The sequence below is a fragment of the Dermacentor silvarum genome, chromosome 10 (assembly GCF_013339745.2).
Source record: "Dermacentor silvarum isolate Dsil-2018 chromosome 10, BIME_Dsil_1.4, whole genome shotgun sequence".
Lineage (NCBI taxonomy): Eukaryota > Metazoa > Arthropoda > Arachnida > Ixodida > Ixodidae > Dermacentor > Dermacentor silvarum.
The window spans coordinates 116359912-116384525 of record NC_051163.1 but is presented as its reverse complement, the minus strand read 5'-3'; the positions used below and the strand labels follow the sequence as shown (position 1 = coordinate 116384525).

Here is a 24614-nt window from a genome sequence, read left to right as displayed (position 1 = left end):
TTTTCTCGAAAGGTCACTCTGAAGAACAATCCAGAATAAAAATGTAACGCTTAAATTAGGGGACGTATTTCCAGAAAATATGTGATCCTCAAAGGGTTAAACATGAACACCTACAAAGCTCATTCAATCTTTGATAAATCTAAACCCATAGTACTTGAGCACTGGTTTATAATAACGCTGAAAACAGCAAGTGCGTCCTTGAAGTAAGAATGCAGGAGACATTTCCAACAATTTCAAAGTGGGAGCTGTGGACATGCCTCATGTTCTGTAAGAAGCTTTATATAGTAGCTGCCAAGGGCCTATTGAGTACTGATCATTTTATGGGAACGTGAGGAAAAGTCAAATAAATACCTTTGTTTTTTCCACATCCTAGAATACAATGTGATAAATTGGATCTTAATAGGTTGAGTGCCTTGAATGAATGGACATTGCTAAACATAGCAATGTTGACAACGAAGTTGGCAACTGTTCCTATTGTTGCTTTGATCGAAACAACCAAACAATTATGCCCCGTAACTTAAGCTCCCTCTGTTGAAAGGCTACTGTCTGCACCCATTTGGACCTCGTTCAAGACAGGAGCAACTTTAATTCAATGTGGTCTGTTGAAATAGGTGAAACCACTATGATTTGCGTTACAGAATCTGGAGGGCCATTTTGATTGCTGAAATTTTGTGGAAGTGCTGTCCCTCGAGTTGAGCAGTAACTGCACTTGAGCATAGCTTCTCCACAATTCCTATATTATAACAACACTTTCAGGCTACTTAAGCACACCCGCTATAGCACCAGATTGGTAGCAAGCTTCATAGATTGGTACTACAGATTGGTAGTTGCTTCATTGCAACTATTCATTGCAATGACAGTCAAGTAGTGCAACTAATGCGCAAATCACCTAACTTTGTCAGTTGGAGCCACCAATCACTTCTGGCAGTTAAGGCTGCTTTTAAAATTTATCAATTTAGTATGGAGGCATTAGAGACTTGAGATCAAATGAACATTCATTCCAAATAGTAGGCTATTGCAGCACGTAGTTGCAGACACAGGCTACTTGAAAGTCATTTGTTGTGCTAATAGCAAGCTGGTAATTCCAAGTACAAAATGTGAATGCAAAAATGCAATGGGAAAAAGGAAGTACGGTACTTGCCTATAACAGCGTTGACCCTGATAAGGCCAAGAGCCTCTTTTTGCCTATTGGTGGTGTTGTTTCCGAGAAGTGAGTGGCCCAGTGAGGTTCTTCTCTGTGACCACATGGTGAATCAAGGCCCTTGCAAACTTGCCTGGTCCACCATGGCAAGCTGTGCCAGGATCATTTGAATGAGCACTTCTCCAACCTATGTGAAACGGCACGTTTAGGTAAATATTAGTGAGGTAGTTTAAGGATTTTAAGCACATTTACACAACAGTTACACTCCGAATAAATCACAGAAATACTGTCTGCTCTAGACCTAAATTGTCAACTAATGTCACTAATAAAAACAACTAAAACTAATGTCATAGCTTGTTATGCTGTTAGGATGCCATGTGCTTCAGAAAAACAAGGGTTCACCCAGTACAAAATAAAATAGTGAGTAAACCAAAGCATCAAAAACTTTATTGCAAGTAGCATTTTTAGGATACTTCATATACTTTTGGGTGTCTGTGTCTAACTATTTTCCAGCCAATTTGTGTCACTTGGTGGTCAATGGCCTAATAGGTAGGGCTGCTATGTTGAGGGAAGTGGGTTAATAGCCATCTAATGGACCTGCTTGGACCTCTAGGTATGTGACTCAGAGTTTGTGCCACTCTTCAATGAACCTCTTTCACGCCATCTTGGGCGACTGCTGCTTGTGTTGGCAAGCAGCAGTAGCAGCTCAAACAGGAAGATAACTGTTGACGTTAATGCGATTACCACTACACATCAGATTCGCTTGCTGTGTCCGAGACCTACTCAGCTGAATGTGTACATAAAACACAAAGGCAGGGTGTGCCAACTGCCCACCTCATCAAATAAATGAATTGACTCGCAAATCAAAGGCTATGCAAAATCGCAAAGCAGACACTGAATGCTACCATTTTTACTAAATCTTAAGGAGAATACCTCCCGGCAATACATTCTCCTGGCAACAGTGCATTTGATCATGGTGATGCTAGACGATGAATGGCCAAAGAATTCACCTTTCGCATTCCGGCTGTGGCGTCTCCAGGCTCATTTTGATTCTGAAAACAGATGTCAGTATTAAAATATGACGCCACGATAACTCAAAAGCAACAATCAAAACATCTACACGGACGATTAGGCCGACATAAATGGATGGATATAAATGATTGATTGAAAACATTAAAGCATGGCTGCTCTTGCCACTGGCGGTGTGAGGTGAGCAAATAATTTATTTTTAATGTCTCTCCTAAATTTTAAAATTATTTTTGCTCATCTACTGAACTGTTGCGGCCACATCTTAAAGGTAGCTCGACATATAAAACCAGTGCTGCATTTTTTACTCCCCGTCTAACTGCTGCTACTGCAGTTTGCTTACTCTCTAAGTATTCCACAGAACTGCTCCACCAACAAACCATTGTTCCAAGCTTATGGCAAAGCGTCATTTAGATCACAAGGATATGCTCCCCTTTAAATCTCTCTCCTCTTTAGTGTGCGACTTCAAAGCAAAAATAACTTAGTGACATAGCTGTCTACTTCTATCTCATAAAAAGCCTTGCTAATTTTTTGACATTCGTGGATAACGCCTACATGCCACTGAAAGCACAGTGGGACGACACGGCAAATATGCCCAAGCATCTTGTTCCTTTACTGATTTTCGAACTTAGTTAAATCAATCAGTTAATACTGAAGGGCCAAAGGCTGAAACTTCACACGATGACATTATTTTGAATGTTTCATCCCACTAAAGCAGAACATAGAGTTCCACAGAATCTGCCTTTTCCGTGAATATAGAGCGCCTACGCGAAGGCGTTAGCGCGAAGTACTCGATGGCGTCGAAGGGATATAATGGTTAAAAAAAAGCTTCACCGCGCGCGTACCGGCGGAAAACAAACCACACATAACCTGATGATTTCACAGCATTCGCTGGCATCACCCCTTTTTTATCTCACCTATCACATAGAATCACATATACGCCATTGCTATTATTATTATCGCGCCACAGCGCGTGTCTACCGCACGGCGTGTAAGCGGACTCTGGGCACTCGAAGATAGATAATTTATTTGAAGGAAGGCAGAGAGGTCGGCCTGAGCTAGCATGCTCTAGCCTGCTACTCTGCACAGGGGGAGGGGGGAATGGGGACATAAAGGCTGGATGAGGGGTGATGATGACATAGAAGAAGGATGTACAACCGTAAAGGCAAGTTCAGCATCCTCATGGCTATCAACAAAGTCCAAAAAGGTCCTTCAAACGTGTCATCTACTTCTATAGAGCATGGACGGAGTCACGAATACAATTGAAAGTTCACAAAAACTCGCCGCGAAGAAGCTTGTGTATGGGCTTCTCCCGCGTGAGCACCACAGGTGCCAAGCAAGGTAATTAAATTATGTAAAGAGCAGCGATCAGCTGCTCCAGTACGGCGAGGACATGCACGGCGAGGACATGCACGGCATCTACCGTCAGGATGTTTTTTCGAGAGTTGATCCGGATTTCGTTGACTTGACCAGGGGCCACACTTTCAAAATATTCATATAAAAACTGCCTACTTAAGGAGTTCAGGTTGTGTGACACCGTAAGCGGCACGTAAGAGACCATGAAAGACTGCTGCTCCCTCTCGTTAGATGAAGTCTGGGCACTCGATCCTGAAGCGAACAGCGCAGCAGAATACATTAGAACGGCAAAACACCCCGCGCATATTTTCTCCTATCCCGACACGCCATGTCGTAGATGCACGTCAAAGGACGGCGTTGCGCGAACGAAATATACTTGATTACAGTACAATTCGGATTATTTCACGTCGCATTGTTTCCACGAAAACGGCAAAGCACGAGCGCTCATTAATAAGGCTAATTTCAATCGGTGCTCGAACACCGTACCAAACATCGTGGCGCGCACAACATGCCCTGTTTTAGCTGGCTCCACATAGCTGCCCACCAAAACGGCAGAGCACGAGCACTCATTAATAAGGCTAATTTCAATCGGTGCTGGAACGCCGTACCAAAAATCGTGGCGCGCACAACATGCCCTGTTTTAGCTGGCTCCACATAGCTGCTTTACGTCGCCGCAAGCGCGCTGTGAAGTTAAATCAGGACAAAACTTCATGCTCAATATCACAAATCTATTGCTGCACAACCAATTCTCGCAACGGAAGGATAGTACTAGTAATGAAAACGAGCACAGAAGCGCGTGGAAGACACGCACGGGCTCTGTACGCACTTTTGCTGAAAGCGTCGCAATGAACGAGCAAGTGGAATTCGAAACACTCACTCACCTTCGATGTGGCTGAGTCGGAGGCGATCATGGTGATCTTCGAGGCAACGTGTAGCCCATAAAGAGCGAGCAACAAGTTGGAATATGCCAAAGATGTCACAGCGAGGCAAAGGGCACAGAAAACGCAGCAAACTCATCACGCAACCCGCACACATACGCCGCACGCACAAAGTTCTGGAATGCGCCAAAGAGTCAACAGCGCAAGCGCGCCTTCACACAAAAACGCGCATACAAATCCACGCTTTCATAGACATGAATTGCAATATTTATAAGAAATCTTGTAATATAATGGTATTTCTTGACAATTTCTACGGTTTGCAAGAGTATGAAAGTTTTCTGCGTAGCTTCCTTGAGGAACTATTTTCTTTATCGCGGTAACGCCGGTCACGTACGGAGCGCGCGGCAAATAGTGCAAAATTCAAACGTCTTAAATGCCACGCCCTGTGTGCGCGCACAGTTTTCATCATTTGGATTAAAAAGAAATACTTATTTTAATACGTGAAGCAACCGGCGCGAAATGAACTATTGATCAGCAACGTACACAATTGTCGCTGTTCGTGTTTGTTAGTTTGACATCATGACAAACGGTAGACAGCATGCCGTACCATTGATTAAACATTTGTACCTGTGCTTCTGCGCTACGATTTGCCACCGGCAAAGTATAACAGCGTAGATTGTGCGTGGTGGCCAAGCAGTTTCCCAGCACACTGGCCAGCACCCCGTCTGTGTTACAGAATAGACCTAGGCTTTCATGTAAAATATGGACACCACGTCGCAGAGATCACCCAAACTTGTTTCATTCTATTGTGCGCTAAGGGCTAACAACTAAACGAAACGCACTCTTTAAAAAACATATTTATTTATTATGCTTACATACTACTTTTCTCACCATCTTTCCCATATTTAACTTGGAGGCAATGCCGTTTTCTGACGCAGACAGGGCACTGGCACTTACAATAGCAGCGGATGGGAATCCAGGAGGTGTCCAATCACCGGTCATTAGTCACTGCTTGTAGGGACGTTTGTCTTGTGCTCCAAATTTGTGCCAATATATATATATATATATATATATATATATATATATATATATATATATATATATATAAATATATATATACAGGGTGTTCATTTTTAAGTCTTACGGAATTTTTAGAAATAGCCTGTGACAGGTAGCATAATTCTTATCATTGAGCTGGGTTAATCGATGAGGCGGATATTAGTAGCACGAGCAATTAATACATAGACTCAACTAATTAACAAGAAATCGTTAATTAACTTCTTATTTTATTACTTTACGACACATATTGCGATTTACGAATTGGAGCCGGTGAGCTTGTCAGGCGTATACACTTGGAATGAATTTACAGAATGACACCAGTTTGGAGATATGCCCCATCAAACTCGCCATAAAAATGCACTGTTGTTACTCTTACTTTGTTACCAAAATGCTGTTTTATACATTGAAGCACAAAAGTAACTAGAACGCCCATGTATTTCGTCCCACACTTTGGGCAATAATATCTCGAAACTGGTGTTATCCTGGAAATTCATTTTAGGGGGATGCGTCTTGCAAACTCACCGGCTACAATTCATAAATTGCAATATGTGTCGTAAAATAATTAACTAAGAAGTTCATTAGTCAATTTTTGTTAGTTATTAGAATATTAGTTTCAATTTCTTTTGTTACTAATGTCCGTTTCTAATAACCAAGCTAAGCGATAAGAATTATGCTACCTGCTACAAGTGAGTTTTAAATTTTTTCGTAAAGCCTAATTTTGAACACCCAGTATATACAGAGTGTACCAACTTTCTAGCACCGACACTTAAATATATGCAAATGCCACGTAGCTGGACAGAACCAAGGTAATGTTGTTTGCCGTCGCTTACAGATACTCAATTTTTTGCATTAGATAAATAATTAGATAATCATTATAATTATTAATGAATAGATAATTAGTAATTATTAAATAATTAATTAGCTTCTCGGATATTATATTTAGATGAAAAGTGTCAATCAGAAAATTACAGAGCAACAGGAAAAACTCCCGATACAGCTTTCTGTTGCCCAATACGTGGTACATAAAAGTGTTTTTCCGAGCGTGAAAGAAGCCCGCGGATACCGTGCATTACCTTTCCATCGTGTCTGGTGCTTGAGCGTTGACGTCATTAGCCGTGGCAACATTTTTCTTTATTGCGAAGATGGGGGATTCAGCCTGGCTCATTTCTATGTTAGACAGCTTGTCTCGCGTTCTATTCTGCTAACATAATGTTGCGATTTCATTTGTGCAAGAAATGGTACGTATAGCTTCTTCTGGGCTACTGATTTCCATCTATAGTTACGTCATTGGCTGTCACAGTGACATTAAAGGGCCCTTGGGATTTGCAGGTGGAGGCCGTTGAAAGTGTGCACTTTTTAAAGCAACGCTTTTGTCTCTATTGTATTTTGACTGCCTGCGAGAAATGTCTGCTGCGTTGACGTACGCGTTGTTATCCGTTGCGTTTTATCATGCACATTTCTTGGAATGCTATTACCGAGATGTTTTGAAGCATGTCTGTCGGATATGTCATTTCTCCATGCCTCAAAACTTCTTGTTTAAGCTAGCTACGGCAACCGTTCTTCTTAAAGCACAGTTTAAGAATAGGGGATGTTTCGTGCCGCTGTCTGCAAAAGGCAGTTTCTGTCCGCATACTGGAACAGCTCACTACTTCATTTCGCGAGCTCATCACTCAGACTGTAGGGATATCGTCTACTTCGGGAACATTGCTCAAAGAACGTGTAGAAAACACTTCTGTTTTCTACCTTTACAAGTTCCCGTAGCCTATGTTTGCCGGTATCCTAGTTCAGAGAATGCATGACAGTCATTCTCAAACACTATCAAGCTGTATAGGTCGCTTATCCGGCTCGCAGTAATATTGTGTTTGCAGCTCAAAAACAACGGCCACTGGATCGCCATTCTTAATGTATGCTTTTCTCTGGTTGCCCGAGTTTTTTGCGCATCTGTCAGGGTCATCTTGATTTCTTGTAACGCCTTGATTTTTTTTATATTTCATTCACTCCAATGTACGCGTAATAAGGAAAAACAAGCAGCGTAATAGCCCACTACTTAAAGCGTCAAGCTTTAAATGACACGTTTTGTTTTTTCTTGGTAGAATAAGGATCACGAGATTGGCTTTCGATGACTGCGACTGCTGTCGAATCAACGAAACTAAATGAGCGGAAAAGCCAATGAGGATCCAACCTTGCTACTGATTTCGCAATACATAAAAACTGTTAGAAATGTCGAAATGCTGTTGTCAAATGAAGGCTAGCCCCGGCGTGTTCGCCACATCCTATGGGTTGTCCTCAAAGCGTGCATTAAGAAAAATTCCTTACCTTCAACGATACGCCAAACCCTCATGCATATTTGCTCAAGAAAAGACGTCTTGAGTTCACTAACTCTCCGTTTATCATTATATGCGTGTTTTGGTTCGCCTCGCTCCGCAGCTTTTTATATGTCGATCACGAATCCTCAACAAATGGCACCTCATAATTTGCGAAGGCCCGTAACTAAGACGCGCATCGCGTGCTGTGCAGCGTGGGTCAGCGGCAGCTGGTGTGCCTGGCACGGGCTCTTCTTCTGCGTCGATCCAAGATACTTCTGTTGGACAAGGCCACGTCGCAGATGGACGGCGACACCGACCGTCTGATCCAGGCCACCCTCAGGGAGGCCTTCGCCAACTGCACCCTCCTCACCGTTGCGCACCGTATCCACACGGTCCTGGACTACGATAGGTGAGTTGTGGAGGAATTCGAAACGGCAACTGCATGCAGCGTGTAATTCGAGACGGGTAAAAGGCAATTTTTTATTCGAACAACCATAAAAGCCACTTCTTTGCCTTTCACGTTTCCAACAATACTGCATAATTTTTATAGGGATTACTATTATACGGACACTACCGGCGCATGAACGTCGCCATCGCCGTGCTGGTCCGAACAATGTCCAAGTGCGATTAGGATGAGCATCGTGTTTTGGGGCGAGGGCAAGAATACGATGCCGATCCTAGAAGGCTGATTTAATACGGGGCTTCTTTCCTCGCGCACAAAGATGGAGGTCACGTGATCGAGCCCGTGCTGCCCCACGGAGAAGTTTGGCCTCGCGATTGAGCTATAGGTGTCAGCAGCATCGCGCATTAATATAAATGGGTGTCGGCGTCACGGAGTGAACATAAACAAGTCTCGAGGAACAGCTACCCATAGCGCGCATGAATTGAAAGTAGCAACCGTATGAGAGCCGCCATTACTGCCATAATAAAGCGATGTCGGTGCACATCATGATTTCATAGTGAGGTGAACCAATGAAAGTTCGTCGTACAGGTAAACCACGCACAATTCAAACCAAGACACAGTGAGCGCCAAGCCACTAGTACGAATATTTTCTCAATTACCTAAAGCACAGCAAGAGCACTGGTTGTATTTACACAAGAAATTTTAAACTAACATAGCGAAAATCACCAAACCTGGTTATTTTTTTCATATCCGGACTCATTTGTCAGTGCCAGCAGCAGGTTTTCATTGCAGACACCGCCATTTTCTCAAGAGCAACATGTTTGCGCTACATACAGCGTCGTTCTCATCCATGACCATATTGCTTGTTACACACTGCGAAATATATGCATAGACACCAGTACAGTACTCTCCGAGAAACCGTGCTGCACACAGCGCCGCATACTTTGCCTGATGGCAAGGCTTCGCGACAGAGCAGTAATTAGTGCACCCGCATTTCAACTGTGCATATCACCTAGCGTGGTCGCTACTGTAGCAATATCTTCCCGTTTTATAAGAATACGTCTTAAGAACGAGTAGTTTACACTGACAAATGTGTCACATGGCTTCTAAAATGTGAATTAAATTTTGTGATTTCAAGTGCCAGAACAACCATTTCATTATGACGCACACTGCAGTAGGGCTCCAGATTAATGTTTCTTTTTAGCACCTGATCGAGATTGCTTAACAAGAACCTAAATCTAAGTACACCACCATTATGGCACTTCGCCCCCATAGCAATGCAGCTGCCACCACCGGGATCAAACCCGCGACCACAAGCTTAGCTGTGCAACGTCATAGCCACTGAGCGGCCATTACCGGTACAGGACCTCTAAATTCCTACGAAACAGCAGGAAGTAATGTGCTGTTGTTTAAAATCTGAATGCAGTTGTCCTTGGGGTAGCTTATCCCTAAGTTCCGAATGCACTGCTTAGGCACCAAAAAATTTAGGAACTCAACATGCACTAGACGCGCATGTACAAATCACAAGCATGCAAAAAAGTCACAGGCCTGCGCGGCACACGCAGCACCGTCACAGCATGAGCTGGTGGGGCGGCTTAAGAGTAGCAGTTTCGGCACCACGCACAACAGGGTCTTCGCGGCAAAGTCTCTTCGCCTCGTTTTGACAAGAGCGATCTCAACTTTCCACCCGGCGTCGACGGCGAGCTGCGGTTTGTAATACTCTCTGCACAGCAGTCTGCTGAGCCCGACGGTGCTTGGTTGTAGCCGCGCACGTAGCTCTACGATTCACTTCTTGAGCAGCGGTTCGTACCTTGCGAGGAGACGCCATAACGTGTACCGAAGAGGTACCGCGAATACGTGGCGCACATCTCACATCGGAATGGCGTTTATTGCGCGCCTCGTCTGAATCGCATCTCTTCATCTGCGCCTGTGCACGCGGCTTTTGCAGGCACCTTAACTAGTTCGCCTTAACTTAAGCATACTGGCGGAGGCTCGGGTCGTCTGCGCCTGCGCGCCTGCCTAGGGCGCGTTTATAGGGCCTTTTTCTGACGCGGACAGCAATCGCTTGCGTGGCTCAGTGGTAAAGTATCCGGCTCCCACGTAGCGGGCCTGAGTTCGATCCCGGCGGCGACCGAGTACTTTTTTTCGCATTTCGGGAGATAGCGGTTACGCGGCGGCGGCGGCGGACAACAACGCGAACCGAAACGGCTATTAGAATGAGCTCATATGGTCATTCGAACCGGCAACACAGTCTTGTACTTGAGACATCCATCCATCCCACAAGGAGGAGACAGTGCGCACAAGTTACCTCATGACTGTTTACGATCTGTCCCGACCTGCCTTCGCACATTTCTTGTGCTTCTGTGTTCTGCTAAACTAACCTTTTTCTCCTTTTTTGTAGGATCCTGGTGTTGGAAGAAGGGAAATTAAGGAATTCGACTCCGTGCGTGCGTTACTCTCTGACTCGTCATCTGCGTTCTACAGCATGGCCGTTGAAGCTGGAATTTGTAGCGCTGCAAAAAAGACGGACTTGATCGAGGCTATCTTGTGATAAATAAGGAATGTCTGTCCCTCTGAAAATACTGAGGTTTAGCTCATACTGTCGTCGCTTACGATAGAGCAGTAAGTACACTCTTCCAGGGATTGCAAATGTACTTTTGATGCACAAGAGTTCAGTCATTCAGTTAATAAAATGTGAAACTTATTTCCTTACGAACATAAAGTTCACACGCCCATATTTTCCTTAAAGCACAATTTACCCTGTTCTTAATTTTTTACAAAACTGCATTATCCACATTGATGCTTTATGTTCAATTATTGCACGAAGCTGTTTATAATATTGGTGTTTCTTTGCTGGCGCGAATGATCTTTCTTAACGAATGTGCTCTTGCACCAATTTTTGCCATAATCTCACGTTGGCGCAAGAGACGGCGACTGTCTCACGACGACGCAGTGAGAGCGATGTCATCACGATTGTATAATCATCACTCAATGACGACAGCAAAATTATGATAGAATGATGAAGAAACAATGACGCCGATGAAACAACGAAGCTTCTATGACGATGATGGCATGATAACAGTCACGGGTTATGAAGTGAAATTACAATGATGGAACAACCATGAAAGTGTCACAACAATGATATGAGAACTAGTACATTAGGACCACTATACGAGGAAGACGCAATGATTACAATGGCATGACAATGGCACGACGACAATAGGATAACGACGAGGTTGTGACGTCAATGACATGACAACGATTGTGTGACGACGACTGCAGGGTGAAGATGGCATGGCGACGAAACCGTTACGACGACGGAATGACGATAATCGGATGACCAAGCTGGAGGGACGATGGTGAAATGACCACGATCGTATCACTACAATGATATTGTCCCATTGTAATGACAGTGAACAACTGTATACAGTGGCACAACGCAAGTCACGAAACTAACTTTTTTGGCGAATCTGTGCCCAGCAAGACAAGTAATACTCAAAACAGTGATAGGGGCAAACCAGAACATTCGTCGATCGTCGAAAATCTCACGTGCCGATCAGACACGTCGGCGATTTATACTTGACTCTTTGTAATTTCCAGCATAATCGCTGATGCTCGCGTAAGTTCTACCATGTACACTAATATTCTCGTCGTGCACGCAGTCTGATTACGCAGGGCACACCGACGACATATGCCGCATTGAAATGAATGCGTCAGTAGCACGTCGTATCGCATTTCTAGCGGATCGCAATCATGTAAACAGAGGTAATACGCTAGAAAGGTGCATCGCATTTAGACACCAGGCGATGGTCGATTTACGGGCGCGAGTCGACGCACGCATTGAGGCGCTACGTTCTCGCAAGCGTTCATGCGCTACATCTAAACGGCGTCGCATCGTCTATCCAAATCAGCTTGGGGACTTGATGCGCTTTTATCGCATTATGTACACGCGGCTATAGGCAACAAGCAAAACCAGCGATAGCATTCGAGAAACTTCCGATACAGAAAGATGCGCCTTGCTTTGTGCGACAACTTTGAACATTTGCTAGCCGGTAAAATACGGTCATCGGTAAAGATAAATAAGTACAAGTGGCAATATGATGAAGCTAGAATGATGACAATGCAAAACCCATGACGATATCATAACCACGAGCATATCTATAGTGGTCCAAGCTGATAGCCAATTGACCACTGGCTTGGCGTCAGGCTAGATAGATATATATGCTCAAAACAAATAAATAGATTCAAAGATGTGCTCAAAAAGTGTACAAAGAATGCTAATCGCATTAAAACGTCATCATTACTGCTCTCTTGACATTGCACAAGTCCAAAAATGTCGAAAGCCCTGGTTGCTCCTGGCACTGACCTGCCAATGTGTGTTCGAATGTTGTCTCGTCAGATAAATTTTGGAGCTAAGCTTTTATGCGCCCGTTTGTGCGTTGAGCGCCGGCGTGCCTGGACGTCGTACTACCTCGTAACCGAGCGAACGAGCACAGGGAAAGACGAAAGCGAAGGCCCCGTATGAAAATGGCTGTGATCTTTATGTTTCCTGTATGTTTCCTTCTTGCGCCCTATGTGACCTTTAGCTTTCCTTCTCCGTTGTGTGAACTTGAGAAAACATACTTCGTGTGTACCGCATCTTTACTCGTGCTTTCATACGACTCGAGGAGGCTAACTTATCTTTCCTGTAGGAGGTGTCCCCTGTGTTTACGGCAGGATATTACCTATGTGTGCGCTCTATGTTACCTGGCTGGGCATTCTTTCGAGTGCACATCCAGGTAACATGGATTGCACACAGTGATGATCTGGTAATACATGCTACAGGCAGATCATCTACCTGTAATGTGTATTAACTACTGGCGTATCCAGGTAAAAGGAATGGGGGGCTCGGTCTTTTCGAACCTCCTTCTTGTTAAAATACATTTTCTCTACTACTCTACGCAAATTATCAACTAAAGTACGCTCACTAACAAATTCAAAACCTGCGGTCGCTGCTAAAAGTACATTTCTTTTCTAATATGCTGTGTTCACATTAGCAGGGGTTGAGCTACGGCAGCGCGGATCCCGTAAATGCTTTCTTGGGCGCACACCTGAATAATTTGCAATTGTCAGTTGGCTGAGTAGTGAAAGTTGTGTACGGAGCATGGCCGCATTTGTTTGTTTACGCGTGCATGCAACCAGTACGCCTGTTTTACTTGTGCTTGCGTTGTAGTGCACGTTAAGGAACCCCAGGTGGTCAAAATTAATCCGGAGCCCTCCACTACGGCGTGCCTCATAATCAGAACGTGTTTTGGCACGTAAAACCCCAGAAAGAAGAAGAACGCCTGTTTTACTTCGGCCGAAGCTCCACCTGCCGTAGCAAATCCGCCATCACCACGTTTTGTTGTCTTTATTCCCTTCGCTACGAGTAAATATGGTTCTACCGATTCAAGATGACGTCACATATTCTCTAAAACGTGACACTTGGTGCCATAACAAGCGTGTATATGGGCGGTGATCACGGCTTTGTTGTGCTCGGTGGGCCTCGTAGCTACCCGTAGGCCGTCCGCCATTGCAAGCCGATGGAGATGCACGGGCTGCGCGCTGATTGGTTCGTGTCCGTCAGCAATAGTTCGTACATGGTTCGCCTAAAATTCCCTGTATATGCTTTATAAAAAAGACAGCACACCCAGGCACTTTGAACTCCATAAATGATGTTTAAATACCGGCCTTCCTTCCAGCTACGTCTTCCTCTGTGTAACAAAATTAAATCTCGAAGGCCGTACTTTTGCATTGTCTAGAAGCGAATGTAGAACTCTGAGGCTACTTTCACTTGTTAACCGCAGTGCGGCGCCGTCACGGTGTGACGTCTACACCCGGTAAAATTGCTCGAAATTATTTTTAGCTGGGCCATGTTGTGTAGGCATGAGTGCTCGTTGCACTCAGACGCTAATTGAAACATATTTTGAAAGTCCCTATACAAAATGTGGTCCCTATCGTGTGCATTAATCATCACGAACCCTCTGGACTCGTCTAATGCTATTATTTTGCCGTATGTTTCATGTGATACGCCAGTGTCTAGAGTCTACTACAGCGCCCATCCGAGCTACCTTTGTTCTCGACTGTCCGCGTTCTCTCCTAAAAAAATGTGGTACTGTTGCTTGGAATCATGGTGTGTGGAGGAATCTGTTGAAAAGTTGTGTATCGTGTGCTAGAGTTCATCGGCAATTCGACAGTGTTTGCGTCGGAAAGTGCTTCGGTGCCGCGGTTCCTGCGAGACGAAGGAGAGTTTGATGACTTCACATCTTGAAATGTAAGCAAGTCTCGCACTTGTGCGCATTCTTGTAGCTTATAGTTCATGTAATAAACTTTGTGCAACGAGAACAGAGTGAATTGTCCAATTTGCTGTGCATATTTAACAAAGTTTCACGAGAGTTTCCGTGGAATGTATACTTATCGATTTCTTGCTTTCTGCAGTGAAGTATGTGTTACCACCCCTGTTTGCTGGGACTGAATGGGCAAACATTTATGTAAACGCTGAAAGCTACTGTTTGTTCGGTATTTTCCCGGCAAGGAATTCTTCCGTATATATGCACTTCTGCAGGTTACGTGTGTACTGTATATCGATGTGTGTAGGGCAGCGCGAGTTGTCACGTGACTGCCGTGTTAGAAATTAACTTGTGTGAAGATATTTCTCATAGATACAGTTCAGCTTAAATTTCAGCTTCGCGAGAACTTGTCTGCATTGTTTGTGTTCTTGGATGTAGTTACGTAGTTGTCATCTATATTGCACTGCAAATATATATCCAGAGATTAAAACAGCCATCGAGACATACAATCAGACGCTGGCTTTTATTATTATTTTCATCTGCAGAAGATGATGGCAGCTCATGTGATCACAGTACACAGTTTAAGTGAGTTGCAGCACTGCGTAATGAAATAAGGCCTGCGATTTTGCAGCGATGCTTTCTGCTCCATGTTTGCCACTCTTATCACCCAGAGTTCACGGTCGGCTGTTCCAACTAATAGCGCGGGCGGAGTGTCAGTCAGACTACTGAGGAAGAGCAATCGCATCGAAAAAAGCATGACTACAAGATCGTGGTGTAGGTTTCAAAACCTTTTTCATATGCTCAAGAATTTTCTTCATAATCGATTGCTCTTTTGGTTTATTACATATTTAAATATTGCATTGAGATAATTTTCCTGGTAGTCTTATGTTTGTTGCTGATTTTATTTCCGCCTGAATTTTTCAACATCCTCCTGAGGCCCACCAATGGAAGATTTGTCTAATATATTGAACAACCAAACACAGCGCGCCACGGGTATCGAAACACATATCTCCTCATAGACAGCGCTTTTCCGGCTGCTACTAGGACCCGTGCTATTCACTACGTTGACTACGTTCAAAGTCGCTTCGTTTACCGCCTTTCAAGGAGGGTTGAAAATGAAGGGACTGAGCACGAGCGCCTTTTACGGCTGCGGCCTAAGAAGTAAGTGGATTTATATGTTTTTCGCATGTGATAAAGCATATTTAGGCCTTGGTTCGTATTTGTGAGAACTCAATGAACACAGAGAAACGTGTACTTGAGCTACGAATGCGGTAGTTTTCACGATTGCGTTATGCGTTTTACAATGTCAAATTGGGTCTCGAGAACAAGTTAAGGACCGAACAAAGAGCGATGGAACGAAAAATGTTAGGCCTAACGGTAAGAGACAGGAAGCGGTGTGGATCAGAGAACAAACGGGGATAGCCGATATTCTAGTTCACATCAAGAGGAAAGAATGGAGCTGGGCAGGCCATGTAAAGCGTAGATTGGATAACCAGTGGACCATTAGAATTAAATAATGAATACCAAGAGAAGGGAAGCGCAGTCGAGGATGGCAGACAATTAGGTGGGGTGATGAAGTTAGGAAATTTGCAGGTGCAAATTGGAATCGGCTAGCGCAAGACAGGGGTAATTGGAGATCGCAGGGAGAGACCTTCGTCCTGCAGTGGACATAAATATAGGCTGATGATGATGATGATGACTGTCATGTTCTTGCTCATGGCATAGCAAGGGCCTCAACTTTGGTAACCTTGATACTATGAGGTAGCACATGAAGGCTTATTGGCCAGTTGCTTGCTGCTAAAGTTCATGTAATACTTCTGCTGCTGCAATAATGCTTAAAATAATTTGTGAGCAGTTTCACACCTGATTGGACGGGCAGATAGCAACAGCGCAGTCTGTTTCAAATAACGATTAGTTTAAAGCTTCAGTGTACAGATTTTTTGTTTATGAACTATCCTTTTGACTTCTGCACGTTTCTTAGCTGTGTGCATACATGCCAAACTGTTCTTGCTTATATGAAATTTATTGCATAAGCGAAAACGTTTGGGCTTTGTTTCGTTTTTCAGGTGTCCTGTAAGCTCTCATCCATGCACCACATTCTAGAGGTCTGCTATGAGCGGATGTGGCACACCAAAGTAACATGCAGATAGCCCAATAAACTACTTGTAGTTTCAAAGAAACCTTTGCCAAGTACAGTCAAAACTTTCTTTTGAAAGTGAAAGCACTTATCCAACTGACACCTTTCCATCCAAGCATTACACTTTATACTTCTGAAAAAAAAAAGACATATGTAGAACAACAGCAAAACTACAGTGAGCAAGGCACAAGTTGTACTGCAAGTGTTATACTAAAATATTATTATAGACCAATTTTGTTTGAATTTCTGTGCCCTAGGAGAGTTCCAATCAGTATGATGCATCATGTAGGAAATAGTAAGCTTATAATAAAAAACCAGGCAAAGCATTGAAACTCACTAAATCTTCATAAGTATAAAATGGACGCAGGGAACTCTTCATATATGCATGTCTACATAAAATACAGGATTTTATTAATAGAGCCACGTAAAGGGTGCATAATGGTCGGACTCATGAAGGAAACCTAAAAGCAGTCGCCAAATTTCAACATCTAGGATACATGAAGGACGGTAACATGAAGGATACATAAAGGACGGACACATGAAAGAAACAAAGGCAGTAGCCAAATTTCAACATATAGGATACATAAAGTACAGTAACATGAAAGATACATAAAGGAAGCCACGCGTCACCCACGCGCTGCCTCTCGCGATCGTCGGAGTAGCGAAGCAGTAGCGCCATACTTCGCTCCGTTTGCAATGTGCCGTACAAGGCAGATTGTTCGTGCCAGCTTCGCTACTCACAGCGTTCTCTTCCTAATATAAACCTTGCAATATAAACCGCGCGCGATTTCACATACCGCGCTGTCGTGGGTATCCCGGCTCGGAACGAGGTCAACATCCACAAAGATCCATTATGTACTTTCCACGAAATTGTTTGCCATTATCGTCTGGGCAGGAGGACATTTCACCCCCCCCCCCCCACCCTAAATTGAACAAGCATCAGGCTGGCACAATCAGACTTCTGCAAACCCGTTCGTATCCCACTCCTCGGTCCCTTAACAGGACAGACCCTGACCACTCACAGTCGTGCCCCAAATGTGGTCATGACTCATGCTCTTTTGATCACATGCTCTGGTTGTGCCCAGCCCTTAACGCCTCTCCTCTCATCACGAAATAGCAATGGGAGAAATCCCTCAAGAGCAGCAATCTTCACATTCAACTACAGGCTGTCCAGAGGGCCCACGACATCGCAGCAGGACTTCGTCTGCCGGTCCCATTGTGGGCGGAGCCACCGACTTCGTCTGCGGCTCCCCTAGATCTCAATTCCTCAGAACTCAAATAAAGTTCTTGTCATGTCATGTCTATATAATCATAATACAAAATAATGGCACGCGAAAAGAAAACACCTGTAGAGCAGCGCTCAAGTTTCGCATTAATTAGGGAGTATCGTAATCGTCGGTAAATGTTTTGGCTACAGATGTAAAGGTTATATGTGCCCCGAATGATGTACCAGTGAACGGGCAGACATAATGCTTCTATACTTACTAAGTATGTATAGGTGCACTGAGTAACCCTGAGTAACAAGCAGATAACTTTCTAAATGAAACCTGAACATACATTGTCGGTTCACGGGCGTTTCTAAAGCACACGGTTCTGTTATTGAAATGTCTAATCACATTTTACGAAATTCCTGATTCACCTTATTTTCTTTGATTTAGCCACTCAGTAAGTCCCACTCGGTGTGTGCCTGATCTCCAGATTGGGCGTGTCCCACATAAAACCTCAAGGTGCAGTGTCAGCTCACAAATATTTGTAAAGCGCACTGACCTGTTATTAGTATGTCGATTTATATTTGACAAATTCGTTGATTTATTTTATCGATGAGTGCCACAGGGGATGTACCCGTTCTTAGCCAATCGTCCAGAATGAGTATGCCTTATTGTGACACAAAAGGTAAAGAATCTCTGAGTGCTGCTTGATACATTGGGATGCAGGTTCTTTTCTTTAATGGCTTTAGACGATTCTCTGAGGCGGAGCCTCCGCGAACCCAATTGAGGACAGATCCGTTTGTTGGAGAAAACACACAAACTTTTAGTAAAACTAAAATGAAAAGTAAGATATAAAATAAAGAATGAAAAAGACATTACGGCAAGAAACGCACTTAGGGCTTGGATGGCGTTAATACCTGCAGGCAAGTTCGGGCAGGCAGCGGGTGTGTGTGTGCACTACAGTCTCGATGCGGCGAAACGGAGACCAGATGACGAGAGAAGCGGTGTCGGTATCACCAAAAGGTCGGGGTGTTGGCCCGTTTAACGAGCGACCAGAGCTGCCGCGCTCTCGCGTGGAGAGAGAAGGGAGGTGGCTCTGCAGCACGGGCTGACGGCGGTGCCGTTCTGGCCAGGCAGCTGGGTGTGGAACTCGGGTCCGTAGGCCGACCGATCACGTTCTGCCCATGGGCACAGAAGCTCGCCGGCCTCGGGCCGCAGTTGACGATCGGGCAGAGCGGCGACTCCCAGGAACGGGTTGCGAAGAGGCCCCGGTCGGCTGAAGTCATGGTGGCTCGGGTCCGGAACCCGATGGCCCGTCTTAAACCCCCGGTCTGGTAGCCGACCTTCTCCTGGTACCGCTTCTGGAACTCTCCCCCTCTTCTGCCAGCGCGGCTGGATTTTCTGTCGCTCTGGCCGATTTGTCGTTTTCTCATTGGCCACTTGAAGCTCCGTGCTCTCTTACGATTGGGTGTCTTTTTCCTTTTGTTATTTTCCTTCTTGCCCCGCGTGTTCACGTGCAGTTCTTCGACGTGGTCGTCTTTCAATCCAGCACGGAATTCGCCTCGGCGCGCGCACTACATGTCGTCTGCTTCTTGTCTCCAACCACCGCACCGCGTCGCGCACCACACATATCACGGTCTCAATCCACCGCACCGTCCTCGTGATTTTCTTTACAGTCATGCAAGTATATTGCAGTGTTGCGCTGTCTTATTCGACACTGCGTGTGCAGTGATTTGTTTGTATGGTTTTAATTTGTTGAGCAGCTTAGTTTGGCATTAAAGAGCGCCTAGTGGAGGGCACTAATTTGCTCTTCAATCTGATTCTCATGTCGCTATGTGAGGAGCCTTTTCAGTGCTGTTGTATTTAAGGCGTTAAGCACAGTATCAGGATGAAGGTCAGAAGAGATGTTGCTTTTGTGTGCTTGGCATCGGGATCCGCCGTCAGGAGTGAAACTATCAAGTTTGGCAGGATGCGAAGGAAGGCGGAAATTGCTGTCTCTGCGCACTTTGCCTATATCCTCTAGACAGTTGTGATCGCGGTATTTGAGTTTCCCGTTTCGCAAGAATGTTGCAGACAAGAGAACTGACATACAGGTTTTTTGTTAATGATTCATTACGGATACGGTAGCGCAAGAGAAAGAGGTTAAGTGCCCGTCCTATTCCTTTGCATTCTGCTACAGCGCGCCCATAGAATATTGCGTACCACACCATGCTGTTATCGCTTGCGATTCAGGTTCTCTCAATTGAGTTTTGGCCTGTTTTATCTTACGTTATTGGCATTCCATGGTCTTTAGAGGAACATTGTTTCCAATGTGAGACGGGCGAATTCGATTTACTTTGGCACCTTGGCATGGTTGCGATATATTGCGCTGCTTAATGTAGCTTTCTTCTTCATATAATTTTTCTAGTTTGCGAATGGATACCGCATATATGCTGCATAACTCGCTAGTGTATACTGCATATGTGAATCGTGAATCCCATTGGCGTAAAATATCCTGTTACTCCATGTAGTCACGATTATTTTCAGTTTGTGACTGGTGTCGGGCTCTACGCTGCGCGGCCTTCGTGACATTTAGTTGGCCGTCTGCCGAATTCGTGCGTGTGCCAGTGTACGCATGGTGCTTGAGAAGTGCTCGCGCGGTTCTTTCTATTTGTGCGCTCTTCGTGCACTTCGCGCAACAGGGCATGCCGCGGTTCTTGGTCCTTGAGCAACAAGCTTTCCTAGCGTACATCAGACAGAGCAGAGGAGCCTATATATTTAGGCATGTCAACGCACTAAGTAAGTGGACGGGTAAAAGTACATAGCATTTGCTGCTTAGATAACCCATGTGATGGGTTATTTACACAGCCATTTTAACCATGGCAGTGCGGAATGGATTTGTGCATGATTAGTTGCATAAATTGGTCCCTGCGGGGAGTTCTAAGTACAAAATACGATTACAGGGCAACAGTGTACCAATAACCGCAGAAGTATCGGACGAATGCATGGTAACTGAATATGGTGTCTTGAATGGTAGTGAGTAGTTTACAGGTGACCTAAAACGTGATAATGCTTGAAGCGCATAGCGGCTTTAATTATTCTTGCTCCCTTGCAATGTGCCCACTGATCGTTCTCGGTCAGTGTACTGGCATCAACACAGCGGCCACTGCTGAAAGTGCGGGAGAACACATGAACGTACATTGGGAAATCTTCCCTCGTCTGCTCTAAAGGGCGTTTTCGAAATCGCTTAAGGAATGCAAGCAATCACACTGCTAGCACAGGAAGCGCGAGTGAACGCAATTTAATATGGTAGTACATAAGCTGTCGCTAATTTCACTTGAAATGCTTGGTACATTTAATGTAGAATCTACATATATGATTTCAATGAACAGCCTCTTAAAAACAATTTCGGCAATGATTTTTATATATCCCCGCATTATGTTTGTTTTTATGATCCGGATACAGTGTTGTAGTTGCATATTTTGTGTACATATCACTCTCTTAAGCCATAATAAAATTTAGTATGTTTTTAACATTGTAGCTTGTGCTGTTATATGTTTCATTACAAGCTGGAAAAATTTGAAAGATAGTGTAGGCCTCCCCACTTTTCTAGCAGGCACACCTAGAGGGAAGTCTTCAGCGCTACACCTTAGTTGTACCTCTGGTGCTACCAAGTGAAGAGCAAATGCATATACAGGGTGTCCCAGCTAACTTCAGCCAGAGTTTTAAAATGTGTCGATGCATTCTAACGCGACCGAACCCATGTTGCTTACCATTGTATGGCGTAAGTCACTATTTTTTTAATTCTGCTTCGATTAATGAACCAACTTCTGAAGCAACGAAGTTATGAAAGAAGAGCGGTTTTCAAAACGTCCGATTAAACAGTTTCTAACTTTCTATTAAGTATAGTATTTTCGCGCTTACTGCAGATGCCCTCAAAACAAAAAATACCATGCGACATGTCCCCTTGTGCGCCTAAAGTCCCTATATAGGAAAAGTACCGCCATCCTTTGATCAACGCCGCTTCTCCCTCTCCTGGATCTCGAATTGGACGATGATAGTGCGCGCTTTCACTTCTTTATATTTTTTTTTGTTTTTCCTCTCAGAGCCATGTTGAAAGTCACTCTTCGCAGCCGCAGTCGCCGGCGGCGCCCGGTCTGAAAGCTTCAACGGGGAGTTTCTTGGGGCGCCACCATCGACTTGCTTTCGCAAGCAAAAACTAAAGAAAAAATCAAGCGCTTTAGGAGAGGAGACGGCGGAGGAAAGAGTAGATGGCGGTACTTTTACTGTATAGGGACTTTGTGTACGTCGTGATTGCAGTGCCCCCAAACGTTCCGTGTACAAACGAACATAGCATTTAGCAGGGTGTTGCCGCTTAAAAGGCGACAGGACACCGACGCAAGCGTTGGCTGCGCGATTGGCTGGCTGCGCAAGCGTTGGCTGGCTGCGCGATAAAAGGGATGTAAATAAAAGCTTCTGCTCCTGCCATCGGTCCGAACGGTTCTCATATCTTCCGCTCGGCGACACACGTTCGGGCCTCTTCGATTATGCAATCCCGGACTGTCCGCAAACCGTTCGCGGCTTCCGGTCTGACTAGCCCTGACAGAAGAGCGCGTCACAGTCACGTGATCCAGCTGTCAGGCTGTCCGAGATTTCGGTCGAAGCACCGCGACCGGAAGTCACTCTCCTGGCTGCCGTCGTCTGCTCTTTGCTACTCGTAGATAGCCCCCTACCCAGCGTTTTTATTAGCGTGGCCTCCGAAATGGTGCAGTTTTAGAGGCCGCGTCGCCCACACAACCATGAAGCTAGCACAGTGCAATCGTAGCCTGAGCGCGTTGAACGTTTTCGAAAAGCGCAGTTTATTACGTCGCGCTAGCCAGCTCATTGCCTGAGAAATTTAAGTGGAATTCCCACACGGACGTAAGCAAAATCGTGGTGGTGGTAAAATATAATTATTGACCCTAAAATTGCTGTGGAGAGACTCCGAAATCATGGTCGTGCCACGTCCCTGTTCATGCAGAAAGCACCCGCCTACATCCTCAAAGCTCGCGAGACCGTCTGCTAATTAAAGACCCGACGCGTGAGAGAGCGCGTGTACACCACTAATCCTGCACGTCAAAAATCAAACGCTCGAACTTGGTAGCAGAAGGGATCAACATATATGTCAACAGCAATCCGCGAAGCTCCTATTGTATACCACCCCAGCTGCCGGCGTGAAATAGGCACATGCAATATACGATTCCTCGCACGCTAGTTTCACTTACCTCAAAAGCAAAATTACCTGATTACTGCGTACGTATATAGCAATGAGCATGACAGATTTCGTGAAACACATTAGGAAAAGCAAGCATGTGCGCCTGATCGCTGTGCTTCTTTCTTTAAAAAACACTCCAAGAATAAAGCTACAGCAATTAGACGGCTCGTAAAAAACTTGCATGATGGCACACAAAGCACCGATGCAACAGAAGCGTTAACTCAATGCACAGTAGTTGCCGTCTGGACCGAGCAAAGTACGCAGAAGTACACGGAATCTTTCACAACATGGCGTCAAACACCGCGCGCATCTTTTTAAGACAGCCGTCGTCTGCTAGCTACTTGCGCTTGTCCGAGCAAACATCTGCTGACAGCTCCAACAGTCCGCGGTCAGTCCGGAACTTCCGGTCCGTAAAAATACGAACGCGCTTCTGACAACGCTCGGACTAGTGGGCGGAGCTTCGGAAGCTGTCCGAGCAAAATCGAATGCAGCACAGCAGTCCCAAGCAGTCCGGGACTGTCAGGGACTGATAATCGAAGAGGCCCATTGTTGTAGTGGACCTAACCTCGGTCGCTATAACGTGGTGACCCGGACGTGACTGTACGGCGAGCACCACGTCATGGACGATGCCAGCAACGAGAGACCAACGACCAGCGCAAACGGCCTCGCCACGTTGGAGATTCACCTGCCGTCCTTTTGGCCACAAAATCTTGCAACCTAATTTACTCAGGTGGAGGTCATCTTCGACCTTCGGCAGATTACCCCGGAGTGCGAGTGGTTTCTCCATGCTGTCTCGTTACTCTCTACAGACAGAGGTGGTTGAGGAGTTTGAAGAAGTTGTGGACTCGCCCTACGACACCACACCCTATTACCACTTCAAATCGACGATGCAGGATCGCAAGTCCGCGTCTGCGCGCCGGCGGCTTCAGCAGCTTCTCAACGAACAGGAGCTTGTCGACCGTCGGAACTTCTACGTCGTATGCGGCGGCTCCTTAGTTACTCTAGGCTAGACGCAAACAGCCCGCTGCTGCGTGAACTGTTCCTTCAGCGCCTGCCGCAGAATCGGGTGGTCACCCTGGCTGCCACACAAGAAGACCCTCGACAATCATGCCGAACAGGCCGACCGCATCGCTGACAATTCAGCAAGAGGTTCTGTAGCAACAGCGACCGTTCCGCTGTAGCACCTCGAAGATCGTCAATCTCGCCTTGAGTAAAAGACCTGAGAACCGTTCGGACCGGTGGCAGAAGCAGAAGAAGCTCTCTTGTTCTTCCTTTTTTTTAACCTTGCAGCACGAGACACGCGCCGGAGTTCGCCGTATACAGACTCGACAGGGGAATGAATTAATGAAAAACTTTATTTCGTGAGCTTTTCAGCGCATGCGTCGGATGGAAGTGGTTCCTACTTCACGGGAATCCATATGCTGTTCTCGCCGCCTGGCCCCTGGTTACGAGCCAAAGCTGGCCTTCCAGGGCGGGTCTGGACAGCAGTATCTTCCATTGCTCTCTAAAGGGTTGGATGGCTAGGGGTATCATGTTGGGGTTAGGAATTGTGAGGAGTG

General features: G+C 45.3%; 1 long non-coding RNA gene across 1 annotated transcript; it reads right to left on the bottom strand.

Moving 5' to 3' along the window:
- Positions 1–1145: 1145 nt before the first annotated feature.
- LOC125940880 (uncharacterized) lies at positions 1146–4586 on the bottom strand. The gene is made up of 3 exons (XR_007464056.1): positions 4405–4586; positions 2152–2193; positions 1146–1328 (listed from the first exon to the last, which is right to left on the bottom strand). It is a non-coding gene; the product is annotated as an uncharacterized LOC125940880 (long non-coding RNA).
- Between the last annotated feature and the right edge of the window lie 20028 nt (positions 4587–24614).